We start from the raw sequence: 7,550 nt of genomic DNA on the forward strand, positions 1-7,550 counted from the left end.
ATTCGAACCTGCGACTGTAGCAGTCACGCGGTTCCGGACTGAAGTGCCTAGAACCGCACGTCCACTACGGCCGGCCGTTCGAGTAGACTTTGCTCTTACGTTTCTTGCAAAACTTGAAGTTGTCGACATGTGGACTACTATCACCAGTTTTTCATTGGAGCCCTCTCCAATAGCGAAAGTTTAATTATAACCACCCTGCATACAGCACTCTCATTAATTACGTTCAAGTACTGGAGAAGCAAATTGTAGCGTCTTGTCAAGATTTACGAAATAATCTGCGAGAGTTTGAAAGAATTCGTCAGTCATTGCAGAGGGGAGGGTACCACTGCAACCAAATACGAGGACGACTAATGGAGCACCTCATTTAAAAAGTACGAGCGTACAGAGAACTGTAACATGTGACGTAATGAATTACTACTGTAATTTTTGTTAATGCACCCACCTCCGAGCCGGGGTCTGCAACATATGTCTATGTGATGCTGCTCTACTCGGAGTTAAGCTTGTTCAAATCCCGATGGAAAAAGAAATTTTCACAGCCAGAATTTGGCCGGCAAGGGGAGGAGAGATGGTGGTGTTAAGTTCCTGGTTACCAGATTTTGCGCCAATAACCCCATGAACCATGGACCTTGCCGTTGGTGGGGAGGCTTGCGTGCCTCAGCGATACAGGTGGCCGTACCGTAGGTGCAACCACAACGGAGGGGTATCTGTTGAGAGGCCAGACAAACGTGTGGTTCCTGAAGAGGGGCAGCAGCCTTTTCAGTAGTTGCAGGGGCAACAGTCTGGATGATTGACTGATCTGGCCTTGCAACACTAACCAAAACGGCCTTGCTGTGCTGGTACTGCGAACGGCTGAAAGCAAGGGGAAACTGCAGCCGTAATTTTTCCCGAGGGCATGCAGCTTTACTGTATGGTTAAATGATGATGGCGTCCTCTTGGGTAAAATATTCCGGAGGTAAAATAGTCCCCCATTCGGATCTCCGGGCAGGGACTACTGAAGAGGACGTTGTTATCAGGAAAAAGAAAAATGACGTTCTACGGATCGGAGCGTGGAATGTCAGATCCCTTAATCGGGCAGGTAGGTTAGAAAATTTAAAAAGGGAAATGGATAGGTTGAAGTTAGATATAGTGGGAATTAGTGAAGTTCGGTGGCAGGAGGAACAAGACTTTTGGTCAGGTGAATTCAGAGTTAGAAATACAAAATCGAAAAGAGATAATGCATGAGTGGGATTAAAAATGAATAAAAAAATAGGAGTGCGGGTAAGCTACTATCAACAGCATAGAGAACGCATTATTGTGGCCAAGATAGACACGAAGCCCATGTCTAGTACAGTAGTACAAGTTTATATGCCAACTAGCTCTGCAGATGACGAAGAAATTGAAGAAATGTATGTTGAGATAAAAGAAATTATTCAGGTAGTGAAGGGAGACGAAAATTTAATAGTCATGGGTGACTGGAATTCGACAGTACGAAAAGGGAGAGAAGGAAACATAGTGGGTGAATATGGATTCGGGGAGAGAAATGAAAGAGGAAGCTGTCAGGTAGAATTTTGCACAGAGCATAACTTAATCATAGCTAACACTTGGTTCAAGAATCATAAAAGAAGGTTGTATACATGGAAGAACCCTGGAGATACTAGAAGGTATCAGATAGATTATATAATGGTAAGACAGAGGTTTAGGAACCAGGTTTTACATTGTAAGACATTTCCAGGGGCAGATGTGGACTCTGACCACAATCTATTGGTTATGAACTGTAGATTAAAACTGAAGAAACTGCAAAAAGGTTGGAATTTAAGGAGATGGGACCTGGATAAACTGACAGAACCAGAGGTTGTACAGAGTTTCAGGGAGAGCATAAGGGAACAATTGACAGGAATGGCGGAAAGAAATAGAGTAGAAGAAGAATGGGTAGCTCTGAGGGATGAAGTAGTGAAGGCAGCAGAGGATCGAGTAGGTAAAAAGACGAGGGCTAGTAGAAATCATTGGGTAGCAGAAGAAATATTGAATTTAGTTGATGAAAGGAGGAAATATAAAAACGCAGTAAATGAAGCAGGCAGGATCGACAGGAAGTGAAAATGGCTAAGCAGGGATGGCTAGAAGACAAATGTAAGGATGTAGAGGCTTATCTCACTAGGGGTAAGATAGATACTGCCTACAGGAAGATTAAAGAGACCTTTGGAGAAAAAAGAACCACTTGCATGAATATCAAGAGCTCAGTTCTAAGCAAAGAAGAGAAAGCAAAAAGGTGGAAGGAGTATATAGAGCGTCTATACAAGGGCGATGTACTTGAGGACAATATTATGGAAATGGAAGAGGATGTAGATGAAGATGAAATGGGAGATACGATACTGCGTGAAGAGTTTGACAGAGCACTGAAAGACCTGAGTCGAAACAAGGCCCCCGGAGTAGACAACATTCCATTGGAACTACTGACGGCCTTGGGAGAGCCAGTGCTGACAAAACTCTGCCATCTGGTGAGCAAGATGTATGAGACAGGCGAAATACCCTCAGACTTCAAGAAGAATATAATAATTCCAATCCCAAAGAAAGCAGGTGTTGACAGATGTGAAAATTACCGAACTATCAGTTTAATAAGTCACAGCTGCAAAATACTAAAGCGAATTCTTTACAGACGAATGGAAACTGGTAGAAGCCGACCTCGGGGAAGATCAGTTTGGATTCCGCAGAAATGCTGGAACACGCGAGGCAATACTGACCCTACGACTTATCTTAGGAAATAGATTAAGGAAAGGCAAACCTACATTTCTAGCATTTGTAGACTTAGAGATAGCTTTTGACAATGTTGACTGGAACACTCTCTTTCAATTCTAAAGGTGGCAGCGGAAAAATACAGGGAGCGAAAGGCTATTTTCAATTTGTACAGAAACCAAATGGCAGTTATAAGAGTCGAGGGGCATGAAAGGGAAGCAGCGGTTGGGAAGGGAGTGAGACAGGGTTGTAGCCTGTCCCCGATGTTATTCAATCTGTATATTGAGCAAGCAGTAAAGGAAACAAAAGAAAAATTCGGAGTAGGTATTAAAATCCATGGAGAAGAAATAAAAACGTTGAGGTTCGCCGATGACACTAACCTAACCTAACCTAACCTAACCTAACCTAACCTAACTTGTAATTCTGTCAGAGACAGCAAAGGACTTGGAAGTGCAGTTGAACGGAATGGACAGTGCCTTGAAAGGAGGGTATAAGATGATCATCAACAAAAGCAAAACGAGGATAATGGAATGTAGTCGAATTAAGTCGGGTGATGCTGAGGGAATTAGATTAGGGAATGAGACATTTAAAGTAGTAAAGGAGTTTTGCTATTTGGGGCGCAAAATAACTGATGATGGTCGAAGTAGAGAGGATATAAAATGTAGACTGGCAATGGCAAAGAAAGTGTTTCTGAAGAAGAGAAATTTGTTAACATCGAGAATAGATTTAAGTGTCAGGAAGGCGTTTCTGAAAGTATTTGTATGGAGTGTAGCCATGTATGGAAGTGAAACATGGACGATAAATAGTTTGGACAAGAGGAGAATAGAAGCTTTCGAAATGTGGTGCTACAGAAGAATGCTGAAGATTAGATGGGTAGATCACATAACTAATGAGGAGGTATTGAATAGAATTGGGGAGAAGAGGAGTTTGTGGCACAACTTGACAAGAAGAAGGGATCGGTTGGTAGGACATGTTCTGAGGCATCAAGGGATCAAAAATTTAGCACTGGAGGGCAGCGTGGAGGGTCAAAATCGTAGAGGGAGACCAAGAGATGAATACACTAAGCAGATTCTGAAGGATGTAGGTTGCAGTAAGTACTGGGAGATGAAGAAGCTTGCACAGGATAGAGTAGCTTGGAGAGCTGCATCAAACCAGTCTCAGGACTGAAGACAACAACAACAAACAACATCCAGCATTAAATTCGAAATCTCTCGGTAGTGTCGCCTGAAGTGAGGCCACGAGGCACTGTTTATGGTGTTCCATCCGTCGGATGGGAACGTTAAGCCTGGTGGCCACACGCTAGCTGAGAGGTCTACAATAGGCTACGAGCCGGCACGGGGTTCCAACCTCTCCGTTCCTTCGTCACGACACACAACACGTACATGACAACAGACTGTGACAAAGATGGACTAGCCCACACCATCCTACTTTATCTACACCCCTAATTTAAAAGTTAAAGCATATATAATTTTTTGCTAATATTCTTATTCAAATATTAATGGTAATATTACGATAGTGAGCACATATTGTACAAAATGTGGGTTTTGCATAAACGGCTATCACCTTCAATACCTCATTACTGAGATCATGCTACTTACTGTTCTGATGGTATTGTAATTATTAGTTTCACTAGAAATCAGTAGTTCAAAAATTGTTGTAATCATAAAATTCTGTACAGCCAGCTAGCCCTAAAACAACTGTGAGCTAATATGTTAAATCTAAAGGAAAGACTCCATTCGCTACAAAGGGCAATTTACCCTGAGTTCAGTAAGGTAACTATATTTGTCCAAACTTAGTTTATCAGATATTGTTAAGTAAAGATTTAAATTAGCCCAAACGTTCGGAATAGATCATGACCAAAGTGCTGTAACATTCCAGGATTTATTCACAGACTTTTGTTAATCTGAAGTTTGTGCCTCCAGTGACACCCGTATAATTTGACAACGTTCACTAATTAAGAATTATGTGATTTTCAGTAAATTTCAACATTCAGTATGATTGCCTAACTTGTAATCCTGTGAATCCCAGTCTGTATACATAATTTGGTTCTATACATTTTAATAGCTACCGGCCATGTCCAATATTCGTTAAATCAAACTTACCATAGTTTCAGCTGCCAATTAGGAATGACAATTTTAACCCACGGGATTTTCAGACTGTAACTTAATAACCAAAATTGCTTAATATTCTGGCGGGATTCCTTATGAGGCCAACGCTCGCGCCATTTCAAACAGTTGTCGGTTCTTAGTTTTGACTTCATTTCGGTCAGTACGTGTTAAGTCTCAGCTTTGATTTCAGAAGTCTTAGCATTGCAATATCGTGTCATTGGGTTACATTTGTTATTCCCTCGGCACCACGTTTCGGTTACAGAAAAGTATGCAGTGGTTCTCGTATCTGTGTTTATTTACATCAGCCTCGGAAAACGTTATATTACAATTTAATGTTGAATAAGCAGTGTCGTATGAACTCATTTGCAGGTTGTAAGCAGGGCCTGTTGGAATGCGAGTAAAATTCTTTGCGTAGATGTACAATTATTGTCACTGGATACTGTGGGAAGATTATTAAAATCTCGTGTACGTGTAATATACTTCAGAACTGTTGAGATTGTTGTTAATGAACTGCAGATTCCCATTATCAGTTTTGATTTTTAATAGTTACTTTGTAAACACTAGCAGAAAACGTGACGTTTAATGTTCTTTTGCATGATTCGCTATTTTCTGTTCCCCTTACCTGTTAGAAACAATTAAACTGCTTGAAACCTGGTCATCATCTACACGAAATCAGTGACATAAATAAAAATAGGAAGAATTTTCCGTGTGTAACTATAATGCACCTGTCTGACTTTTCATTTAGTGGTCACAGAACGCTCTCAAGTAAGTTTTTAGTTGATGGTGAACCAGCAGCGTGTGCGCGCAGCTACCGAGTGCAGATACTGCTATAAGTAGGTTGCGGAAAGTGACAATATTGCGCACACCCACTACAATCGCCTACACTCAATAAGTACACTTTAAGACAACTCTTGGGAAGGAAAGGTGACATTGTGTGAGGGAATGAAAAACGTTTCCAATTAGGAGGAATCATGCCATACAATAACTAGACTGAAACTTCCTGGCAGATTAAAACTGTGTGCCGGACCGAGACTCGAACTCGGAAAGTTTCATTTCAGCGCACACTCCGCTGCAGAGTGAAATTCTCATTCTAATAACTAGACTTTTTACGGTAAACCATCGGTGAATTTTAAGCCCAATTAGACGGGAATTTAACCGAACAGTTTACATTTCAAATACATTAGGACAATACTTCATGCTGAAGGCAGTGGTGGCTCGTAACCACAAATTTGTAATAATCTCGAAACATTTCATTTGCGGATACGCGGAACTGCTTGTATTACTGAATGCTTTCACCCGTGTTAAGTTTTCGCCGTCGACTGTGATACACCATGTTAACGTAAAAATAAAACTGTCAACTACTGAGGAACATGCTCTGATATGAAAGGCGAAACGCGTCAGGAAAATTAAATACCAATGTTCTGGCAAGAAAAGAGCGTTTTGTTTATAAACGAGTATCTATGTAGATACAACGACCACAGTCAATTCATTCACGCGTAATCTACTCGCTTGTTAAACGCACGGTACTTCACGCTCACTTACACTTTTTGTGAGTCGTATTATTCGTGTACTAACAGTTCGGTACTCGAGTAAATGCAGGTCAGTGTCAGCCGAGAGCTTACCTGCGCTCGGTGGAGGAGACGTCCGTGCAGCAACTGTGGGGGCTGCTTATTGTGCGGCGCGAGTCTTTCCGTTGACCCACTGAGCCCCGGAAAGTCCACCAGGTGGGGGGGGGGATCGCCGACCCTAGCCTCGGCAGGCTCCGGGAACGTGATTCCGGAACGCCGGTTTTGTGCAGCCCACGGTGACGCACGCACTTCGCACTTTCTCCGCCTTCTCAGGATGCGCCACTAATGGAGCAGTGAGAACAGGAAGAACGCAGACGACCAGCACCTTCGTCTGTATGGTTACTCTGCAATTCATACTTAAGTACTTGGCACAGCTTTCCTAGAACCACTTCTCATTACGCTTCTTATTACGTCCACCTCCATACTACCGAGTTTTCATTTATTATTACGGTATACTGATAATTTTTACTTATGGACCGACTGACAGCAACTGAATAAAACACAATTTTAGTGCCATACGCGTTTCGCCTTTATTTTCTGCAAGGCATCATCAGTGGCAAGTTGCGTGGACAATTTCTTACATATTACGCTCCTGTTGCAGTTTTGATGTTGTTCTTCTTCTTATGAATGCCAATTTGCGGTTTTTTTTTCACATTCAACAGCACTATGAACTGAACGCTTGTTTCAATGCAATGTTTTGGTTTCTGAACAGAACAAGCGCTCAGTTCATAGTGCTGTGGAATGTGGGGAAAAAAACCGCAAATTGGCATTCTTAAGAAGAAGAACAACACCAAAAATGCAACAGGAGCGTAATATGTAAGAAATTGTCCACGTAACCTGTCACTGATGATGCCTTGCAGAAAATAAAGGCGAAATGCATATGGCACTAAAATTGTGTTTTATTCAGTTGCTGTCAGATGGTCCATAAGTAAAAATTATCAATATACCGTAATATTACACGCAACTGAGGAAGACAGGACTACAAAACTAGAAGATTTCATTTGTTTATTTATTTATTTCTTGAGTCATCAGTCTTTTGTCTAACTTGGCGCGGCCGCCCATAAATTCCTCTCCTGTGCCAACCTATACATCTCAGATTAGCACTTACAACCGACGCCCTCAATTATTTGCTACATTGTTTTCCCATCCCTGTTTCTTCCTCTAC

At 41.7% G+C, this 7,550-nt stretch overlaps 1 protein-coding gene across 1 annotated transcript in view; it reads right to left on the bottom strand.

Annotated features, from left to right (window-relative positions):
* The window catches only part of LOC126148753 (oxidized low-density lipoprotein receptor 1-like), a 102,757-nt gene extending 96,219 nt beyond the window's left edge, over window positions 1-6,538 (bottom strand). The window contains exon 1 of the mRNA XM_049915774.1: window positions 6,440-6,538. The gene's annotated coding sequence lies outside the window, so the exon portion shown is untranslated. The remainder of the gene's footprint in view (window positions 1-6,439) is intronic.
* Between the last annotated feature and the right edge of the window lie 1,012 nt (window positions 6,539-7,550).

This window comes from Schistocerca cancellata, chromosome 2 (genome assembly GCF_023864275.1).
Source record: "Schistocerca cancellata isolate TAMUIC-IGC-003103 chromosome 2, iqSchCanc2.1, whole genome shotgun sequence".
NCBI lineage: Eukaryota > Metazoa > Arthropoda > Insecta > Orthoptera > Acrididae > Schistocerca > Schistocerca cancellata.